The 22,769-nt window shown below is 51.7% G+C and overlaps 1 protein-coding gene and 1 pseudogene across 3 annotated transcripts in view; both read left to right on the top strand.

The window, feature by feature from the left end:
- Positions 1-22,769, top strand: part of IQSEC1 (IQ motif and Sec7 domain ArfGEF 1) — a 456,568-nt gene that overhangs the window by 248,972 nt on the left and 184,827 nt on the right. The gene's annotated exons all lie outside the window — the stretch shown is intronic.
- LOC126064458 (uncharacterized) lies at positions 7,350-7,450 on the top strand (annotated as a pseudogene).

Genomic DNA, 22,769 nt, shown 5'->3' on the forward strand with positions numbered 1-22,769 from the left:
CACTGCTGGTAGTGTGATCCTCACAACAGCCTTGTTTGGGCAGGCCCTAAGGCCCCTGCCTTCTAGATGAGGAAACCCAGCAAGGTCTTTCTGGAACTATGGAGTATCTTAGCCCCGGGGATGGGGGCTTCAGCCCAGGATCTACACTGGAGCACACAGGTTGTGATTGCATGGATCTGGGATACAGCTTAAGCATCAGGATTTTTTTGGATTTCCAGGTGATGTTAGCGTACAGCTGCTGTTAATGCCCCATCCGTGCCGCTACTTACCATGGCAGCCTTTCCCAAGCTCATCCGATGGCGATTATGCCAGGGCACAAGTGACTATATAGATCCCAGTACCCCTCCCTGGAGAGTCTGGTCAGTCTGCCGGGGGCCCAGGAAACTGCTGTTAGTACCTGGTCTCTGGCAGGCTTGCTGGTCCTTAGACTAAACCTCCCTTACCTGCTCACCTCGGAGAGGGGCTGGGCTGGGCATGCTTGTCGGGGACCCAGGCCGTGGCCTCCCATTCCTGTGGGCCTTTTCACTCTTCCCAGCTTGCAGGCTCACAAAGGGTACGCAGTGACATTCAGATTGCAGAGAGGCTGGGTGGGAGAGGGGTGCCTGAAAGAGCCATTGGCCCTGTTTTTGCAGGAGGGTTTTGAGACCCTGAGCAGGCTTTTCTGAAGCGGCACAGTGGGTACAGGTCTGCCCATGGTCCCCCTGCCCCAGGCCCCGTACTCATCCACACATCTGCTCATACCCTGTTGTCACCAGCACTTACATGTAGAAGGGTGACAAGGATTTGAGTACTCCCGGGTTTTTAACTTTCATGGCAGCTGGAATCTTAAGCACAGCAGCATCATAGCTAACATCAGAGCTGCCCTATTTGGCTTCAAAGTACTCTCATACCCAGCTGCCCACTGCATCTCACCACCTGTTGTAAAAGTAGCATTGTGGACCCATTTTACAGAGGAGGAAGCCAGGGCTCTGAGAGGGGTAGGGACCTGACTAAGGTCATACAGCTATTTCCTGTAACGTATTTGGCAACAGCGCCCCTCCCCCAGTATACTGCCCCCTCCCCCCACCTTGCATGCAGGACCACTGAATTCTGAAGCCTGGGAAAGCCTGGCCCGTGGGTCTTCCAGCACACCTCCCACCTTTCTGCCCATTTTCTTCTCTCTGCCTTCCTGCCCCACTGGGTACCTGCTTTGAGCACCCCTCGATACAGAGCATATGGGATCCATTCTGTCGTGGAGAGGACAACAGGTCCCAGCCTGGGCTGTCACTCAGGGGGTGGTGATGTGACCGGGTGAAAGATAACAATCAGAGCAGGAGAGGATTTATCTATCAATGAGGGAAATCATGAGGCCTCCAAGAATCAGTTCCTTAGTCAGACTTGCTAACCATCGAGGTCATTACTGCGCCAACAGCTTAATTAATGGCATCTTAATTAAGATCAGCCCCCTTTCAGACTGTAACTACCACAGTGTCTTTATTATCACTTCATATGGTAACCACCATTCTGACAGGCATGCTGTCCTGGAGGCTGGGCTGTAAGACAAGTCACAGAATATGAGTGAGACATACGCTTCCCAGTGGGCTGGAGCTGGGAGCTTTCCTGACCCCCATGCCCACTGCTCATTCATTCATTCACGTGCTCATTCACGCTCGGCCTGGAACTTTCCTCACATGCCTGTGTGGCCCTCTCTCTCCCTCTCTCCATGTCTTTGCCCAGATTCCACCTTCCCAGGGCAGCTTTCTCTACACCAAGTCTCCACTGCAGACCCCACGTGTGCCCCTTCTGCTTCGTATGTGTGCTTTGCACTATCGCCGTCCCACCTGTTGCTGAATATTTTTTAATTTATTGTGGGAAAATATATGTAACATAAAATTTGCCATTTTAACCATTGTAAGGGCACAGTTCAGTGGCATTAATTAAAATCACTGTGTAGTACAACCGTCACCACTATATATTTCCAAAACTTTTCATCACCCCAAACCGAAACGATACCCATTAAGCGACAACTCCCTCTTCCCTCCACTCTCGAGCACCTGGTAACCACTAATCTACTTTCTGTCTCTATGCATTTGCCTATTCTAGATATTTTGCTGTACATTTTACTTGCCTCTTAATTTGTGATCTTTGCCATGGAATGTTAGCTTGGCCAGGATGGAGCTTCTGACCCTTTGTGAGCCACTGTTATCTCCAGTACCTGGAATAGCGCTGGCTGTATCGTCATCGCGCAGTAGATCTTGGCTGAATGTATGGGTCCTGTATCAGGTACTGCCGTAAGTGAGGTACAGAGCTCTGTAAGGAATCATTTCAGCAGTCTAGGGGAGAAACAGCAGGCCAGAGGAGAGACATGCCAAGGGCTGCAACAGAAAGGTGACCCAGGAACAGGGAGTGGTCTCCCCAGCCTAAGGCAGGTACGAGCGGTGAGGCTTCCGCATGGATTGTAGGTGGTCACTCCAGGTGTGCCAAGTGCTTTGTACTCATTTGACCTTCAGTGACCCTGGAAAGTGGGGCTGTTATTATGCCCATTGTACAGACTGTGCAACTGAGTCACAGAGCAGCTTGCCCCAGGTAATACTCAGCAGGGGGCAAGCCGGCACTTGAACCAGTCAGGCCCCCAAGTCCAACTCTTAACACTCTGTTATACTAAAGGCGCTCTGCTGATTGTAACCATGTCTGGCCCTAGTGTTGGGTATGAGGGAAGTGGGAAGTGAGAGATGAGGCATAGGCAGGATTCAGTGCCAGGAGGGGCTTTCCCTCCAGGCTGTGGGCCATGAGGGGCCATTGGAGGGGCCTGGGGGGGCATGGTTAGATGGCTGAGCTGTAAGGGAAGCTGAGGGGGCAAGGCTGAGCAGGGAGAGCAGAAGGGAAATCAGGCAGTGTGCCCCACAATCCTTTTCCCCTGTCCATAACAGGGCACACTCATCCCCGAGGGCAGACCTTGGACTCCCTCATGCCCACTAGAGCAGTCAGGAAAACTGCAGGGGAGGGCAGGAACTGACAGCTAGTGCTAGTAAGGGCAGTGTGGACTCACCCCATGGGCTGCTAGCCAGCAACAGCATGGTCTAAGCTGGCTGACTCTCCCCACCTGACCTTAGTTTCTCCCACCGACCTCCACACTTTAAGTCAGGTCTGGCCTGGTTTGGTGCCCAGCAGCATGGACAGGGACTCTGAGCTTTATCTTGAAGATAAAGGTGAGGAGGTCAGTTCTTAGGACCTGGCCGGTGTGGGGGAGGGGGGCTTGTCATCCTCTGCCGAACCCTTTACCTGGGACTTCCTGAACCCTCCCACACTCTCCACACGGCAGCCTGTGAAGAGAGTTCCGTTGTTACTTCCTGTCCAGGAACCTGAGGTCCAGAGCTGCTCACTTGTGGAGAGCCAGGATGGCCCCCATGTGTGACTTCAGAGTGCCTGGGCTGGCTCCAGACGCTGGGAATCATGGTTCAGGAATGATCCTGTTCCCTGAGTGTGGGCAGAACCTGTCTGCTGACTCCAGGCCCTCCGTCTCTTCACTCTTGCGGTGGGCAGTGTCTGACCTGCCCTGTGTCTCTGGCCAGCAGGCGCCAGGTGCACAGAACGTGGAATGAGGAAGGGAAGGAAGCATGGACAGACAGACGGGAGGCCTGGAGGGCCTGCAGTTCTGCCTCCAGCCCCTTCACCCTCACCCTGGCCTGGAATGGACTGTCCTTCCCCTCCTCTACCAGAACTGTGGTCCGACCTCCATCAGCCACCTTGTTTTCCTCACTGATGGTGCTTTGTCTGATGGCAGCTGGGAGCCCGCTACCTGGACTCGTGGATGAGGCTAGTCTTGTCACTGCCAGTGGGGGCCCAGGAGGCATTGTTGCTGGACAGACAGACGTGGGCTGTGGTGCTGACGAGGCCACCACCAGGCTCACAGAGCCTGCCGCTCTCCAGTGGATGCTGCTGACTCAGCAGCACCTGTCTACCCCACGTCGCGCTGGCTCCTCATTCTTTCTTTCCCTCCCTCACACCCAGGAGGCTGCAAAGACGCTTTATATCTTCCCATAACCTTCCTGCAGGACAAAGGGGGTAACAACACCCTCTGCCCCTTGACCTCTGACCTCTGGACCCTGGGCACTCACACTGGAGGAAGGAGGCCCTGCCCCTGCTTTGCTGTGTGCCCCTGGGCAGGCCTCTTGTCCTCTCTGAGCCAGTGTCCACTTCTGGGGGAAGAGCAGCAGGGCCAACTCCTCTCCATCCTTGGTTATGCAGGGACACCACAAAAGAGGCAAGGGGAGGGTAGCCCCCAACACCACACATTGCTTGTGATCAGGTGAGGTGATTTCATACTCCCTCACTCATGACTTCACCCACAGTGGTTACTGGGCACCTCGTCTGTGTACGAGGCTTGGTGGGGCTATAACTGTAATCAGTCTAGAGCAGGGAGGCCACTCCAGAGCCCTGCAGCTCAGGTCAGGGCTAAGAAGAACATCAAGAAGGTGGGGCCGCAGGAGCAGTGGGGACCCCACACAAACTCCTCTCCTCTCCGCTCTTTATGCACCCTCTTGCCCCGCCAGCCCTGCAACCTTCTCTCTTTCTGCTTCTCCTGTCCTCCTCCTGGCCCCACAACACACCATCTGCTGCCTGTCTCCTGTCCTCCACACTTCTGCTGTTGTCCATTCCTCAGCCAGGGATGCTGTTCCCCACTCACATCAGACCTAGATCCAGCACAAGCCCCTCTCTGCGCTCCTGAGGCAAAACTGGCGCCCCTCACCACACTCCCACCTCCCTTTTACCACTGCCTGATTCTCTGTCTTCCCGTAAACTGGGCCCTGTCTTCTTTCCCAGCCTCCGTCCCAGGGCCAGCCCTCACAAGGCACCAATCGCCATCTCTCGATCAAAGCAGACCTGAGTGATCATGTTCAGTCTCCTTCAGCCAACTGCTCAGCCCTGCCCCAGGGGCCTCTGGCATGGACTCGTGGGTGGGCAGGGTCTGGCTTCAGGAAACCCACACATGCTTCCACTCCCTTCATTGGGGTTTCCGGGCTGGGCAGGGCTGAGGGGGTGGGGGTCCGGAATTCCCACCCAGAACACAGTCCTCCAGATCAAAAGCAGCCCAGGGAGCTGGACCCTTGGGATGCCTTGGAAACACAGTGCCAGGACTCAGGAAGTGCTCAACATATTTTTAGTCATACAAGTAACTCTTTTATGGTTCTTGGGACAGAATGCACCCACAAACATTTTGGGTTCTCAAGTTTCTCCGGAGGACACTCGTCCCACTAGAAATATATGCTGCCCTCCGGTGGGGGCTTGTGTAACAGTGAAAAACAAAAGAAACGTTCTCTGGCAAAAAGTCACTAAGGTAGAAGGCGTAGGTATAAGGCAGTTTATTCAGGAAGTGTGATTGGGTCAAACTTTCATCTCTTTTGGCTTTTGCACAGCTAGATAAGCCTTGTAAGTATATTTGCGGTTTCCTGTGTGATAGTTAGGGAGCCCTGGTGGGTTTGGTTTTGTGTGTGCCTGTGTGTGTGTGTGTGTGTGTGTGTGATATTTGGAAAACTAGAGGTGCCTGATGTAACCAAATTAGGTATTGATCCATGTTGAAAATTTTAATTTTTTTGGACATATGTTCCCCCACAAAATATGTATCAGAATCCATATTTCATAACAAAATTTCAGGAATGCTCCTTGATTCAGCATACCTTCCATTAATGAAAATACATGGTATCAACAAAAAATTCAGAGTGGGAAATAACTAGATCTTGAAAGGGGTAATACCTGCTTATACCCTTTTTGTTATTTTTTTTTTAGTCATGTCATGAGAGATAATTCATCCCCATGGTACAAAAAGTCTGCACACAGTGCAAAGTGGGCCCCCCTCTGCCCAGCGGTCACCACCGTGTCCAGTTTCTCTGGGTTCTTCCAGGGAAGCTGTGTACGTGTACATGCATGTCAGTGCTGTGTCCTTGAGGCCCAGGACCCAGTGAGCCCAGGCCACAGAGCAGTTCAGTTTCTAGTCGCCACTCAGTGTTCTGTAATTGAACCCTGCTTGGGGTCAAGGTGACCAAACCCAGAGGGAAGCAATGGGTTCCCTCAGGTGGGAAGCCCTGGCCGATTGCTCACAGCGGGGCCTCCATAAAGGAAGCAGAGCCACACGCTGCTCCACTGGACAGGAGAAGGAGGTGGTGGCCTGGCCCTTGAGTGTCCCAGATTGAGATCCCCTAGGCTTCATGGGGGCCCATTTGTAATGGCTTTAACATTGCCGCCTTTGGCCTACTTCCCATCCACTCAGTTCCAACTGGCACATTTATTAGCACCTACTGGGCATCGGGCCTGGGCTGGGTGCTGGGAGACAAACACAGGTGGTGCTGCCGGTGCTGGAGCAGAGGGGGTGAGGCGGGGCTCTCCAGGGCTTGCGCTGCCCTTTGAGTGACTGAAGGTGTGAATGGGCATTTGGATGTTACAGGGCCAGGGATATGACACCTTAGGATGTGTAGGGCTGCCCCACACCACTGAGACCTTCCAGACATCTCACCAGATATTCATGGAAGCAAAAATCCATGTATAGTTATCTGGGCCAAGAACCTCACTCCATTTGATGTCTCAACCACAATATACATTGCATATAAGTTTAACACACACCGAGTTTTCCAGGAATGCAACTGCTCTCGAAGTCTAGAGAAGATCCTACTTTGATATATTCAGGGCTCTGCCAAGAGCTGCTACCTTCCAGAGCATTACATCACCAAGGACAGGGCCCCTCAGGTTATCGAGTCCCCAGCAGCCCCCATATCCATCTGGGTTTTTCACTGTCACATAGAGAAGCAGAAAACCGGCTTCTTCCTTATTCCTTGTGATAAAAACGTGCCTGCCATTACCCAGTATTTCATTTTAAATTGCTTTCCTTATTTTAAGGGCATTCTGTTGATTTTTGTTTTTTTAAAAAAAAATGTGTGTAGCTGAAAAAAAAGCTAGATTATATTATTTGTGAACTTCATTTCAAAACAGAGAAGGGGGAGCACAAAGCTTTGACTGTGAAAAGAGGGGGCTCAAGTTGAGGGATTCTTGTGGCGATGGTGTGCTCTGGGTCTTGACTGGTGGTGGATACGCACACCTACGTAGGTGATAGAACTGCACAGAACTAACCACACACACACACACCACACACACACGAGCACGGGTAACACTGGGGGACCTGAAGGAGATAGGTGAGCTGGGTCAGCATTAGTGTCCTGACTGTGACATTGACTGGATATTGCTCTTGTAGTTTTATAAGATATTTACCATTGGGGAGAAAGTGGGTAGATGAGATCTCTCTGTATTGCCTCTTACAACTGCATGTGAACCTACAATTGTCTCAAAAATAAAAAGTTTAATTTAAAAAAAGGAAGTGGGTGCTCACTTCAGCACACACACTAAAATGGGAAGGATGCAGACATTAGCAAGGCCCCTGAGCAGAGATGCCATGCAAATTCATGAAGTGTTCCATATTTTTTAAAAATGGCTACAACAGCAAATGTTTTGTTATATATACTTCACCACAATAAAAATGAAAAATGTATAAACTAGTAAGATAACACATTTTTCTCAACTCTATTTGCAAATATTTGTAAACGTAAGCAGTTCACATAAAGAAACAAAAATAGTCTCTTTAGAATGTACTTGAAAACAAGACTCATAGTTTTTTTTTTTTTTTTTTTTTTAATCAACAAATAGATTAAATAGAAGGCACTGGGTCTGAAGGGTTGAGACCCCTGGGGGCCACGGGACAGAAGAAGGTTTGCAACCCCAACCGCACGCCAGCCTAAGTCCCTGAGATCAACCTGTGCTGTCCTCCCCTCCTCAGGCCCCTTGACCCCTTCTCCCTGAGGCTGAACCCCACCAGGGGCACTGGGGCCAGCATCCGCCATCTCCCCGAGGCAGCACAAACTGCTTTAGCTGCAGTGGGGACCTAGCCGGCCTCAGCTATGGGAACAGGAACCCTGACCATCTGAGTTTAAGACCCTGCTCTGCCAACAGGCCTCAGAAGGCAGGTGGCTGCTGGAGCAGAGTCTTGTCCACCTCTCCCCAGAGACCTCCCCTCAGACAGGCCTCTCCTGAGGCCTTGGGCTTGCCTGCCTGCCCACTAACCACCAGCTCCTTCCCACCATCTGCCCAGTTCCACCATAGTCTTCACTAGTTCTCACTCCCCTCACTACCCCCCTTTCTTCTCCATCCCTCTCCTCCCCGCCGCCCCACACACACACAGCAGCTAGGAGCCGGGAAAGAGACAACTGAGCATTCCTTAAAATGCCATTTTGAGGACAAAAATGAAAACCAGTGACTGAAACGAAAAGGTTAGGGAAACAAGTACGTTTCATGATCTTGTCATCCTGCAAATCAACTGTTCACTGAATTGACTTCTGGCAAATTGACTTGTCACAGGCTGAGGGAGAGGCAGGACCCAGTGAGGTGAGGGGTTCGGAGGCCAGATGGGGCATGGTGTCGGCTCAGGGCCCACCGGGGACTGGCCCGGCCCCCACCTAAATGTTCTGGCTGGGTGTGTCCCCACCAGGGCTCAGGGTGCGGGGCTCTGTGGAATGGCTGGGCCATAGACGCCTGTCCCTTCCTGTCTCCCCACGGCCTGGGCATTTGTCCGTGAAACCTGACCTTACTGGGCCTGGACCATTGCTCTGCCCTCTGGGGACGACAGGCTCCATTGTGAAAGGGCAGCTGATCTGAGCGTGGCTAATTGCAAGATGTTTTATAGGCTCCGGCAGTTCATTCCTCGTCAAGTCAGTCCCCAGCATCTGTTTGGAATGGGTAATAAGGGAAATAATGCGTTTTTAATCACCACGGTCCTTGATGAAATTTGCAGCCTGCCTCCCGCAGCCCTGGCCAGGCCCTACGATAACACAGGGGAGACTTTTCTTCACATTTGCTCTCCATTATCAAATAAAAGGAATACACTCCCAACTTAACCTAGTCTGGGCTGGCCAGCTTTGGGCAGCCTCCTGAGCCCTCGGATTCCCCATCCTGGGTCAGGCATGAATCCCTGACCATCTGATTGGCGCCCAGGGCTGCTGGGTAACCAGGCTGCCTTGGGGAGCTCCCAAGACCCAGCAGAGGTGGGGGCAAGATATTGGGCCAATCAAGGCCTTCCTTGTACCTCCCCCTGCCTGAGGGCCCAACCACCCTCCAAGGAGCTGCTCCGATGGCTCCCCTTACCTGCAGTCCAGGGGCTGTGTGACTCAGAGCAGATTACTTAACCTCTCTGATTGTCAGATCTTTTTCTGTAAAATAGAGCTGGTAATTCCAACTTTACTGGATGCCATGAGGAGTCAATCAGATAGTAAACCTATAAATAGGATTTGTGTCCCCTTCCTCCTCTCGGTTCTCGCTGTACAGAGCTGGGCTGGGCTTCAGGCCTTGCTGGGACTTAGAAGCATGAACATCTGGGAAAGAGAAGGAAGCCAGGCTGGAGCAGGGGAGTGTATTAACCAGCAGCCTTTGTCATTTGGGTTGTAAATGATGGAAACTCAAGTAAAAGGGATTTTAATGGTTCTTCTTAGCTACCGTCTAATCCGCCTGACTCATGGTGATCCCATGCATGGTGGCATCAGACTATTGTGATCATAGGGTTTTTAATAGCTACTGGCAGTGAAAGGAAACCCTGGTGGTATAGTGGTTAAGTGCTCCAGCTGCTAACCAAAGGTCGGCAGTTCGAATCCACCAGGTGTTCCTTGGAAGCTCTATGGGGCAGTTCTACTCTGTCCTGTAGGATCGCTATGAGTCAGAATTGACTCGACAGCAATGGCTCTGGTTTGGTTTGGTTTGGCAGTGAAAAGCTCAGGGGTCTGTCTTCAGTAGGGCTGGGTCCAGGGGCTCCAGTCCTCTTGTCTTGTCTCTTGACTTGGCTTTCTCCTGGGTAGTATTCCCAGGTGGAGACTCTCTCTCCCTCAGCAACCTTTGCCTCCTAGAAATGAGTTCCATTGTTCAGCTGTCTTCATGCCCAAGGGGAGGCAGTGTGCTGATTGCCCAGCCTCTGTCACATGGCCACCCCTGGGGTCAGAACCCTCTGAGAGTTTAGGAGGGGATTCACATGCATGGCGCGGGAGGGAGGGAACTGAGGCTAGAGACAGGCCAGTGGGTATGCTCAGAGTTCAAGGGCAGCATGGGTCAGTTTGGGGCATGGCTGAGCTCAAGGCCTCAATTCAGGATGTGGCTGAGGCTCACTGTGGCCAGAGCATACTCAGGCCTCAGGGAGGCAAGGGCAGCTCCCCCCGAACCCCCACCAGGCGCTAGCCCCCAGCCCAGCTGAGATCTGGACTCAGTCTCTGTTCAGGGGTCTGCGAACAGACGTAAAGAGAGGGTTGCAGGGTTGGCTGCATGTGCCCGGGTGGATGCACGGCATGCTGATGCCTGGGACTCCCCCAGCTTCAGGGTCGCCTCCCTCCCCGGCTGGTATACCTCTCTCTCTTTTCCAACTGGGACCTATAAACAAGAAGCCTTTTCCTTGCTATCTCATCTTTCCTCTTTTCCCAGCGGTATGTATTAAAACGAAAAGAAGCTGCCTGGGGCATTGTACGTTACCCAAGAAAAGTCATGATTTATTTCCCATGAGCCCCAAATCTTTTCCAGTTCCTCAGGGAGGGGAATCCTTGCCAGCTATGCCGAACTTCCCTGGAGAAGAGCAGTGTGGGGCAGAGGCTGAGCACAGGGTTGTAAGGCAGGGTCACTGCCGCTGCTTGCTGTGCGCCCCCATCTGTCAAATGGGCTCTTCTTGGCCTCATGAGGACAAAAGGGAATGATTTAGAAAGCGTCATCCGGCTCTCAAGCAAGAGCAGTTTGTCAGCGAGCCTGAGGTTCTGCAGCTGGAATTAATGTAACCGGTGTACAGAGCACCCTCACGGAGGGCATCACGGGGCTCAAAGGTCCGTTCAAGAGGAGTCTAAACTCAAGGATGGAGTTGACTCATCCCCAGAGCCCACCAGGTAAAGTGGGATTCAGACCTGGTGAGTCTGAGTCTGGTCCTAAGTGCAGCTGATGGTGCTCCCTGTACCAACCCAACTAGAACATGGCTTTGCCTCTGTCCTGCCTCGTTCCATAGACTAGCCATTGACCTGTCATCAGGTCTCAGACAGGTGTCCTTGCCAGGGAGCCCCAGGCCCAGATAGGGAGATGAGACAGAGGGAAGGGCTCTTCCCAAGGCCCCCCAGCCCATCCATAGAAAGCCAGAATGTGGAGTTGGGCTTGGGGACTGTAGGGGCTGGTCACTCACCCCCTCTTCCTAGGGTCCTGTCTGCCTTTACCGACCTGGGACAAGTAGCGTGTCATCAGCATTCTGTGCCAAGCCCTGGCAGAGGACTCTGACTGTTCCCTTCCCACCTTCCCATCTCTCCCCACTCTCACCCTTGCACTTGACCCTCTAGCCACACCAGCCTCCGTTCTATGCTCAGACAACCTTGGTTGCTCCTCCGGGCCTTTGCTCTTTAGGGGGGTTTGCCTGGGATGCTCTTCCCCCAGAGCCAGCTCCTTGTGGAGCTCTGCAGCCTAGCACCCTGGTGTCATAGCCTACTGTGTAGCCCTCCTGCCTTGACCATGGGCACCCATGTGTCCTGTGGTGTTTGTCCGCCATCTTGCCACCACACATGCTCCTGAAGGGCTCCCCGTGTGCCCACCGGGAACTATGCTGACTTGGCAACAGTAGCTGTTCAGTAAACGTCTATGGACCGACCGAGGGACCAGGGAACCCAGGAGTGCTCCATGGAGGAGGAGGTGGCACTTGAGCTGGGCCTTCACGAAAAAACAGAGCCTGGCCAGAGCAGACACTCAGTAAATGCCTGTCGGGTAAATGAAGGGTGTCCCATGTTGTCCCCTTTGCCCAGAAGTTTGTTCTTTTCATTCAGAATACATTGTCCAGAGGGTCCCACTATGTCAGGCTGGGAGAGGAGGGGCATGGTGGGAAGAGCCAGGGGCGGTCTGATGCGGGGGGCGGGGGCAAAGCAGCTGTTGCAGCAGAGGTGCCCAGGGGCCTGGCTTGGGGCCTGGCTATATAACAGCACTGTCGCTGAAATGGGCCAAGGGTGGTAAATGTTGCTGTGAGCAGTGCCTGTAGACATCCAAGTGAAGGAGCCCAGAAGCATGTAGCTTGGTGTGTCTGGAGCTCAGGGGAGCGAGGGCAGGCTTGGGACAGACAATGAGCAATATTGGTGTCAAAGGTGAAGGGGTCCCAGGGGGAGGTGAGTTTCCCAGGAGAGGTGTGTCAGGAGGCTGGGCCCTTCCCCATTCGCACCCACTGGGGACACTGCCCCCTCTGCCCACCCACTCGACCTGCACCCCAGGGCTCAGCCCTACCCAGCTGCCTGCTGGGCAGGCAGGCTCCCCACTGCTGCCAGAGTTGCTAGCCTTTTCTGTGGGCTGTGGGTGCCGAGGCCTCAGCCAGGGCTGCAGCCATCTGCTGGGAGGGTGCTCTGTGTCCCTGGCAGAGACCAGACACCTAGAAACAGCATGCTGTGATGGCATCTTGCACCCCGAGATGGCAGCATCACACTGGAGGCCATCTGGCTGAGCATCTCCCCTCTCCCTGCATGGAGCGGCAGCTTGGGCTTCTTGTTCATGCAGAGACCACACAGCCCTGACCTCGAGGAGCTCTGCCTTCGGCCCCTCTGAGGCGTCAGGCCAGGCCCTTCCTGACAGGCTGAACGCCAGGAGTATTTCCCACACAGAGCTGAGGACTGGCACGGACAGGGCCCTTCAGCCAGCTTCGCAAGCCCAGCTTCCATTTTTCCTCCCTGCTGCCTGTACCCCTCCCCAGTCCATCCGTCCTGGAGTAAAGGATGGTGTCCCCTTGCTTTGCGACTGTGGACAGCGCCTTCACCTTTGAGCCGCAGACTGAGAGTGGTGGGTGGGTGCCCAGCACAAAGTGGACACCTGATGGACACCCAGCACGCAGTGGGAAGGACAGAGGTAACGTACCCAGAGCACGCTACACGGTGAGCACCCAGCACACAATGGGCACCAGGCACGTGGTGGGTACCGGGCACACAGTAGGTGCTGGGCACACAGTGGGCATTGGACACATAGTGGGCACCAGGCACATGATGGACACACAGCACACAGTGGATGCCAGGCACACAGTTGGCCCTTGGCACACCAGGCACCCTTGGCACATGGTGGGTACTCAGCAGACAGTAGGCATGCCACACACAGTGGACACTGGACACACATGTTCACTTGACACAGTGGTTACTCAGCAGACAGTGAGTACTCCACATACAGTGAGCGCTCCACACACAGGTCATGGCACACAGTGGGCACCTGACACACAGTGGGCACCAGACACACAGTGGGTACTCAGCAGACAGTGGGCGCTGGACACACAGCAGGCACTGGGCAACAGTGGCTCTCCCTGTCATTGAGCCTCGGTTTCCCCACAAGCTTTCTGTAAAGGTGCCTAGCCCAGAGACTGGCCCACAGCGGGTCCTGGGAATGTTTCTGTTTTAAACTTTGTGTAACTAAGTCAGTGAACATGCCCAGCGTGCAGGAAGGGGTTTCAGATGTAAATGGAAAGAACTGTGGGCTACCCTAAGCTGGTGCTCACCAGCTGTCTGGTTCCTGGCCCTCAGTTAAAGGGAGCCTGGGAGCAGATTTTCCTCTGACCGGGCTGTTGAGCACTGGACATGGGGAGGTAACTCTGAGGTCCCAGCCCAGCCCACTGTCACTCACCATATAATCTTGTGCAGGGCACTTGTCCTCTCAATGCTTGGTGTCCTCAGACCAGGCCAGAGGGCCAGGCAGGGTCCAGCCACTCATAGGAATATGTGTGCATGTGTTTGAGAGTGAGAAAGATGGTAACTGTGTGTGTGTTGTGTATGTGATGGTAAGAATGTATTGTGTGTGAGAGAGATGTAAGAGTGTGTGGATTTGAATGTGTCGGGTGTGTGATGGTAAGAGTGTGTTGTGTTTGTGAGAGAGAGATGGTAAGAGTGTGTGTGTATGTCGTCTGTGTGAGTGTGTGTCTTATATGAGTGTGTGTACTGTGTGAGTGTGTATGTGTGTGGGTTGTGTGTGTCTGGCATGCATGTGTGTGTGTCTTGTGTGTGTGCATATGTTGTGAGGGGATGTGAGTGTGTCACATGTGGCACGTGTGTACTCATCTGACCATGTGGGGTCGGCATGAGGCTGAGAGCATGTGTTTGTGGATGGGGAAGGTATGGTGTCCACGTGCAAGTTGGCCATCTCAAGGGCTCTGTGTGGGATGCAGAGGCATCCCTGTGTCCAGGAGTTGCTCACTGTGCCTTCCCTGTGGTTCCAGGGTCAGGAGCCTAGGTCAGTGAGGGTCCCCAGTGCCCTGAATGGAGGAAGCTGCCTTTCATATCCACCCAGGAAGGGGATGCTGAACCAGGGCCGCCTCCTCTCACCTGGAAACTGCCTTGAAAGGTTGTTTGCTTTACTAAGTCTGAGGCTTTGTCTGTGTGAGAAAGAGACTGGATGTAACCCAGGTGTCCATGAGGAGAGGGCGGTTCAATCCGGATGGCGCAGGGAGTGTGACGCAGCTGGACACGAGACTGAGGCGCTTGCCGAGTCGGCCCTCCAGGGGGCCAAGGGCAGTGTGTCCAGAACAGGATCTTTTGTCTAAAGAGCAAGAGAACCAAAATATATACATATGCATAAATATCTGTATTTACTTATCTTTGCATAAAGAAATTCTTTATAGAACTTATTTATAGATGCACAAGGCAGTTATAACAGGGATTCCCTCTGTGTGTTGGGATGGGGGAGGATTTGGAGGATGAGGGACAGTGGAGAGGGAAATTTTTCACTGGGTATCTTTTTTATTTTCTTTATTTTACTTTCGAACCATGGGGATTCATTACCTATTTAAAAATTAAATTAAAAAAAATACGTGAACTGCTGGGTTTGGGGCAAACTGGGTTGTTCTCCAAACATCCTAAGGAAATCCCTCCCCCTTGCCTCAGCAAATGCTCCACTTTAAGGCTGGGTGGGGTCAGAATGTCCTCCTTGGGGGCAGGGGCAGGGCAGCTGCCTAGGCTGACTAGACAGTGGGGTGTGATTGACCACAGGGGTGCCCTGGAGTGGAGGGCAGGAGACAGCCAGGCCAGGATCTGGGTGGGGCCACCTACCAGCTGAGAGGCCTCATCCAAGTCTCTGCCTCTCTGAGCCTCAGTTTCCTCATCCATAAAATGGGAATCAGGAACTCAAGTTCCCAGGCAGGCCTGGGGATTAAATGAGCCCGTTTAAGGGCCTGACACACAGCAGTGGGGGAGGCAGAACATCCAGGAAGGACCCTCGAGAAAGGCTGGTAGACACCAGCGGGTTTGGGGGAAGCTGCATGTCCCCTGAGATGTGGAGGTGGGCCAGTGCTAGATGGCTCCTCCAGGACAGGGAGGCAGGCTTGGAAAGTTGAACTTGAGGGATTGCAGGCACACACCCCCTGACTGTGAATGGGACCAAGGCATCTCTGTGCTCGCTGCTCATCATGAAGTGAGGCTGTAAATGAATAGGACGTGGTGTCCCAGACTCCAGGCCAGAGGCTCTGGACTACAGGCCCTGCCAGGTCCAAGCCACCCACAAGGCAAACGCCCATCACCGGACTCCTGGTCCAAGGGCACTGGCACTCGCCAGGAGAGTTGGGCATGCCCTGGCCAGCCACCCTGGACTCTGGACACCCTTGGGTGATGCCGCTGTCTTAGGAAGGGAATTCAATTCCTTTTTTTAATTAATTTTTGTTGTGCTTTAAGTGAAAGTTTACAAGTCAGGAGAGTCTCTCATACAAAAATTTACATACACTTTGCTAAAAAAAAAAATTACACTCCTAATTGCTCTCCCTATAATGAGACAGCACAGTTCTTCATTCTCTCTCCTCATGTTTATTTGGGTAGCTTCTGGCCCACTCTGCCCTCTCATCTCCCCTCTAGACAGGAGATGTCAACATAGTCTCATGTGTCTACTTGATCCAAGAAGCTCCTTCTTCACCAGTATCGTTTTCCATCCCATATTCCTGACCAATCCCTATCTGAAGAGTTGGCTTTGGGAATGGTTCCTGTCTTGGGGTAACAGAAGGTCTGGGGGCCATGGCCTCCGGGGCACTTCTAGTCCTGGTCTGACCATAAAGTCTGGTCTTTTTACAAGAATTTGGGGTCTGCATCCCAGTGCTCTCTTGCTCCCTGAGGGGTTCCCTACTGTGTTCCCTGTCAGAGCAGTCATTGGTTGTCATCGGGCACCATCTAGTTCTTCTGGTCTCAGGCTGATGTAATCTCTGGTTTATGTGGTGCTTTTTGACTTATAGGCTCATAATTACCTTGTGTCTTTGGTGTTCTTCGTTCTTCCTTGCTCCAGGTGGGTTGAGACCAATTGATGCATCTTAGGTGGCCGCTTGCTAGCATTTAAGACCTAGGAAGAAAATTTCTGATGGGACTCTGGGGGTCACCGAAGAAGCCAAATTGGGTGGGGCAGGTCTCATGGAGCTTCTTGGCAGGTGCAGCGGTCCATGCAGGCCTCCCTCTCCAAGCTAGGCCTTTCTTACCGCAGCAGACCCCTGGTGTGGACCCTGCAGCCTACCCTGCACTGAGCAGAGACCCTTGCCTTGACCAAGCTGAGATCAGCACCTCCCTCCCCACCCCCCAGGCCCTTGCCCTTGCTGTGCCCCATGTGGTGCCTCCTCCCGCCTGACCTTCTGTGGCTTCTCCTCCTTACTCAGACCTTGGCTCCGCGGTCACCTCTTCCCAGAGGCTTTTCTTGACCGGGGTAGTGAGGGTGACCCTGCCCCATGGGACTGGTTTTACTCTGTCCTATTTAAAACTACCTTGTTTGTTTGTACGCTAATATGCTTTTTTTGTCTCCCACCCCCTCCTCCCATGGGCTGTGGTTGTGTCTCATTCAGTCTTGTATCCCCCTGTGCACTGATGATTTCTTAGCATCATTATCTGTGAACGTGGGTAAGAATATCTCATGTCCACAGGAACCGTAACCTCCACCAGCCTGAGACCCGAAGAACTAGGTGGTGCCCAGCTACCGCTACCAGCTGCTCTAATTGGAAGCGTAATAGAAGGTCAGTCACAGTGGTGAAAAAAAATGTAGAACAAAATTCAAATTCATAAAAAACCAGATTTACTGGCCTGAGAGAGACTGTAGGAACCCCCGAGACTGTAGCCCTTAGACACCCTTCTAACTTGGAACTGAAGTCATTTCTGGAAATCACCTTTCAGCCAAATAATAGACCCAAAACCCAGTGCCATCGAGTCGGGAGAAAGGCCTATAAAAAAACAGTAATGTACGTGAGGAAAGCGCTCCTTAGAACAACCATCTACATGAGACCAAAAGGACGACATCTGCCCAAAAGCAAAGTGGAGAAGGCAGGAAGACAAATGGAAACGGGGAACGCAAGGAAGTGATGGAGAGAGTGCTGACATAGTGCAGGGATTCAAACCAGTGTCCTGGAACAATTTGTGTGTATATTACTGAATGGGAAGCTGATTTACTTTGTAAACCTTCACCTAAAAAAAAAAAAGTAAATAAAAAGAGTATCTTCTGTCGCAGGGGCGTTGTGGGGTGAAATGGGTCAGTGCTGAGCTTTATAGGGCCTGGCATGAAGCGGGAGCCACGTGAAGCAGGAGCCACTGTCGCAGGGGGGTTGTGGGACGAAATGGGTCAATGCTGAGCTTTATAGGGCCTGGCATGAAGCGGGAGCCACATGAGTAGTAGGTTGGGTGAACGAGTCATTGTTTCAAAGGGGTCTGAGAACCTGCCCAAAGTTAAGAACTGTGGCTTTATGGTGCAGATGGGGAAACTGAGGGCCCCAGGTCTCACCCCAAGGTTGTGGCAGGTGGGCTGGGCAACAGCCACTGCCTTGCTGCCGGGAGCTCTCTCTCCACATGCCTGTTCAAGGGCCCCTCACAAAGACACTCCCTGAAGTGAGGAGTTTTCCAGGCATGGGCTGCGTTCCTGGGCAGGGCAGCCTGGCAGGACAGAGGGCGCAGAGGCTAGCTGGGACAATTGCCTCACTGTGCTGGACGGTGGGGACCCCAGAGCGGCAGGCAGGGTTGTTGCTGGCCCAGAGCTAGGACAGGAAGGCAGAGGTGGGTGGACAGGAGCCCTCTGTGGCCTTCTCAAGGTGGGGGCTTGGGGGGCCTGGGCAGAACAGAGTGGATGTGAATCAGCACAGCACACCTCACATCTGTCTGGTGTGTGAGGCACCTCCAGTCCCTCAGCTTTCAGTTGCTTTTGAGGCAGGAAATTCAGCCCCATTTTACAGACGAGCAAACTGAGGCTCAGGCAGGTCATGTGGCTTATGAGCCCCAGAGGTGGGAACCCCAGCAGCTCTGTCTGACCCCAAAGCCAGGTGAAAGCACAGTTGCCCTGATTTGGGTTCAAGGCCTGGCCCCACCGGTGTACGATGTAGAGCCGATGTCCCCCATCTGGGCATTTGGAGCAAGATAAAGGGGCAGCCTGGTGTTGAGGAGAGGCTTCCTGGGTTCAAATCCTGGGCCCACTTCTTGACCTCTGTGTCTCCACTTCAGAAGCCCCACAAAGGGGAAACGGCAGCACCTGCTTGGTGAGGGCACAAAGGGACTGTACAGGGGCAAGCCTACCGCTTCTTCCCCTGCCCTTGGTTCTGCCCCAAACAGAGCAGCTCCGGGAGCCCCAAGAACAACAGAATGCTTGTAGACACTTCTGGAAGGTCCATCCTTTTGGGTTGGCCTCCATGAGCGCCCACCGCTGTGAAAACATCCTCACCCTGTGACCCAGAAATTCCAGGAATGGATTCTAAAAGAAGAACTGTGCTGTGCACAAAAACCTTATTGACAAGACACTGCCCACAGCCTTGTTTATAAGGAGAGACGGAAAAGATGGAGCCAAACCAAATATCCATGGTGGGGAGACAGGGAGGTGTACACTGGGACTCCAGACAACTCTGAGAAGGGTAGGTAGAGGGGTGTTTAAAGACCCAAAGACACACCCAGAGACAGTGTTAGGTTGAGCGGGGGAAGTACACTACAGAATCAAGGATATTTTTGTGTAACCAAAAAAGCATATATACAGGTGGGCATAGGAACACATTTAGAGAAAGGTCATACCCAGAACATACCCTCAAATATTCACACAGATTGTCCCTCCCAAGTTGGGATGACAGTAATTGTACTCTCCTCGTTGTGCTTAGCTGTTGTTTTCTAAAGTTACTACAGTGAACATGTATTATATATTTAATAAGAGGGAGGGGGCAATGTCATGGAGAGGTCTGTAGCCTCCCTAAACCAAAACCAATCCAGCTGCAGTGGAATCAGCTCTGACTCGTGGCAACCCCATGTGTGTCAGAATACAACTGTGCTCCGTAGGGTTTTTACGGCTGATCTTTTGGAAGTAGGTCGCCAGACCTTTCTTCCAAGACATCTCTGGGTAGACTTGAACCACCAACCTTTGGGTTAGCAGCCAAGCATGTTAACCATTTACAGGGACTCTTGAAGCCTGGCAAGACGGAGGAAATTAAAGTAAATACCACAGATACCCCCATTCTCGGACCTCCTGTCTCAGGCTCCCTCCCAGGTCTGCCCCCATGCTTTCTCAGGAACAAAACAAGCCCTTCTTCTGATCTGACACACAGCAGCTTAGAACCCCTGTGGAGTCCTTGGCCCGCCCCCATGGCACTCCAGGTATTGCTTCCAGAAAAAACAGGGTGCCACTGAAGAACTTCCATGCAACAGTGAACATGCTCTTTTTAAAAATATGGAACTTTCTAAGCTCAGAGGGCCCTAGGGGATCAGCTGGTTACATATTAGATCCACTTGGGAGCTTTAAAAATTAAGATGCACATGAACAGACATTTCACTGATGAAAATGTTTTTGTAGTTGCCATCAAGTCAGCTCTGACTCATGGCAACCACATGTATAACAGAATGAAATATTACCCGGTCCTGCACCATCTTCATAATCATTGATACGCTGGAGTCCATTGCTGTGGCCACCGTGTATTTGGAGTGCCTTCCAACATAGGGGTTCATCTTCCACCACTGTATCAGGCAATATTCTGTTGTGATCCACAGGGTTTTCATTGGCTGATTTTCAGAAGTAGAACACGAGGCCTTTCCTCCTAGTCCATCTTTTCTGGAAGCTCCACTGAAAGCTGTCCACCATGAGTGACCCTTCTAGTATTTGAAATACCAGTGACATCACTTCCAGCATCATAGCAACATACAAGCCATCACAGTACAACAAACTAACAGACAGAAGTTGGGAAGATGATACATAGATGTCCAGTAAGCACATGAAAAGATGCTCAACATAATTAGCCATTAGGGAAATGCACATTAAAACCACAATGAGATAGCATTACATAGCTACCAGAATGGCTAAAATAAAAAATGGTGACAACAGCAAATGCTGGTAAGAATGCTGAGAAACTGGATTACTCATACATTGCTGGTGGGAATGAAAACTGGTATAGCCACTTGGAAAACAGTGCGGCAGTTTCTTTTGAAATTAAACGTACACTTGCCGTATGACCCAGCAATTGTACACTTGGGCATTTATCCCAGATATATAGATTATGCTCACATAAACCTGTACAAGAATGTCTATAGCAGCTTTATTCGTAAGAGTCCCCAAACTGGAAACAACTCAGGTGTCCTTCATTGGGGAAATGGTTAAAGTTACTGTGGACTACCCACACCATGGAATATTACTCAGCAATAAAAAGGAACAAACTATTGATACATGCAACAACCTGGATGACTCAAGGGAATTATGCTGAGTGAAGGACACCAATCTCAAAAGGTCTCATACTGTATGATCCGTTTGCCTAACTTTTTTTTATTGTGCTTTAAGTGAAAGTTTACAAACCAAGTCAGTCTCTAATATAAAAACTTATATATATACCTTGCTATATTTTTTTTTATATACTCCTAGTTGCTCTCGCTCTGATGAGACAGCACACTCCTTCCCTCCACTCTCTACTTTCATGTCCATTCAGCCAGCTTCTGCCCTCCTCTCCCCTCTCATCTCTTTGGACAGGAGCTGCCCACATAGTCTCATGTGTCTACTTGATCCAAAGAGCTCACTCCTCACCAGTATCATTTTCTGTCCCATAGTCCAGCCCAATCCCTATCTGAAGAGTTGGCTTTGGGAATGGTTCCTGTCTTGGGCTAACAGAAGGTCTAGGGACCATGACCTCAGGGGTCCTTCTAGTCTTAGTCGGACCATTAAGTTTGGTCTTTTTCTGAGAATTTGGGGTCTGCATCCCACTGCTCTCCTGCTCCCTAAGGGGTTCTCTGTTGTGTTCCCTGTCAAGGTAGTCACTGGTTGTAGCTGGGCACCATCTAGTTCTTCTGGTCTCAGGCTGATGTAGTCTCTTGGGTGTCTTTGGTGTTCTTCATTCTCCTTTGCTCCAGGTGGGTTGAGACCAATTGTGCATAACATTCTTGAAATGACAGAATTATGGAGGTGAAGAACGGATTGGTAGTTGCCAGAGGTTAGGGACTGCAGGGGAGGGTAGGTTGGTGTGGCTATCAGGGAGCCTTGTGATGGAACAGTTCTGTATCTTGACTGCGGTAGCAGTTACACAAAGCTACACATGTGATAATGTTACACATACGCACACATACACAGGAGTGCTTGTTTCACTGGTGAAATGTGAAGCTCTGTGGATTGTACCAATGTCTGACTGTGTACTGTAGTTGTGCAAAATGTTATCATTAAGGGATGCTGGGCAAGGGGTGCGTGGGACCTCCACGTGCTTTTTTTTCCAACTTCCTGTGCATCTATGGTTATCTTAAAATTATAAATTAAAAAAACCTAACAAAGTGCAGGAACACCATGCCAGAGGTTCTGATTCAATTGGTCTTGGTCAGGGCCCAGGCATTTCTTAAAAGTGCCCAGTGTGTCTACTGTACAGCCAAGGACAGAGACACCAACCACTCCTTCCTTCAGCAGAGGGAAACTGAGGCCAGAGTGGGGAGGGGAAGAGATGACTAGCTCCATGGAAGCCCAAGGCCTAGATTTTTTCTGTTGCTCCGGACAGGGCCTGGAGGCTGGGGCAGAATGAGGCTCTAAATTTTTATTGGAATATTACATATGTACAGAAAAGCACACACTTCATCAGTGTGCAGCGTGTTGAATTGTCAACTGAACATACTCGTGTAACCAGCATCCAGATCAAAAACAGACCATAACCAGCCCTCAGGGAGTCCTCTCCTGACTTCTTGCAGCACAGAGCAGTTTTCCTGTCCTTGAACTTTATGGAAATGGTCGGTGATGTTTAGAAGCTGTGCGGGGGAGTGGGACTAGGTAGCCAGTTAGTTCTGAAAGAGAAAAGAAAAGTGGCCTCTCGGGATCCCATTAAAGTAGGGCTGGGGTCAGGAGGGTGGGATCCAAGACGGGATCTGCAGAAAGGACTGTCTCCAGGGCAGTTGCCTTTTCCTGGATGGTGGGAGTGGGCTGGTCGTTCCCAGAGCCTGGAGTTGGAGGCCTGGAGTTGGGGCTGGAGCCCTGCCCAGCTGACCCTGCAGCTGTGTGTCCACGAGTGTCATCCAGGGCCCTCTGAAGATCCTGGTGTCCCTGGAGGCTGGGGAGGAGAACCATCTCCAACAGAGTGGACAGACACTGGGCTTAGGGTTGGCCAGCCTTGAGTAGAGACTGAGTGGCTCTGAGCAAGTTGCTACCCCTTTCAGAGCCTGTTCCCCATATATAAAATGAGGATTTTATATTGAATAAAAACAAACATATATTAATATAGAAATAATGTGTTCTATATGCATGTTATATAAGATATTAATATTTATTTGTATTATGCTGATATCTACATGAATATGTATTATACA

This window comes from Elephas maximus, chromosome 20, assembly GCF_024166365.1.
Source record: "Elephas maximus indicus isolate mEleMax1 chromosome 20, mEleMax1 primary haplotype, whole genome shotgun sequence".
Classification (NCBI taxonomy): Eukaryota; Metazoa; Chordata; class Mammalia; order Proboscidea; family Elephantidae; genus Elephas; species Elephas maximus.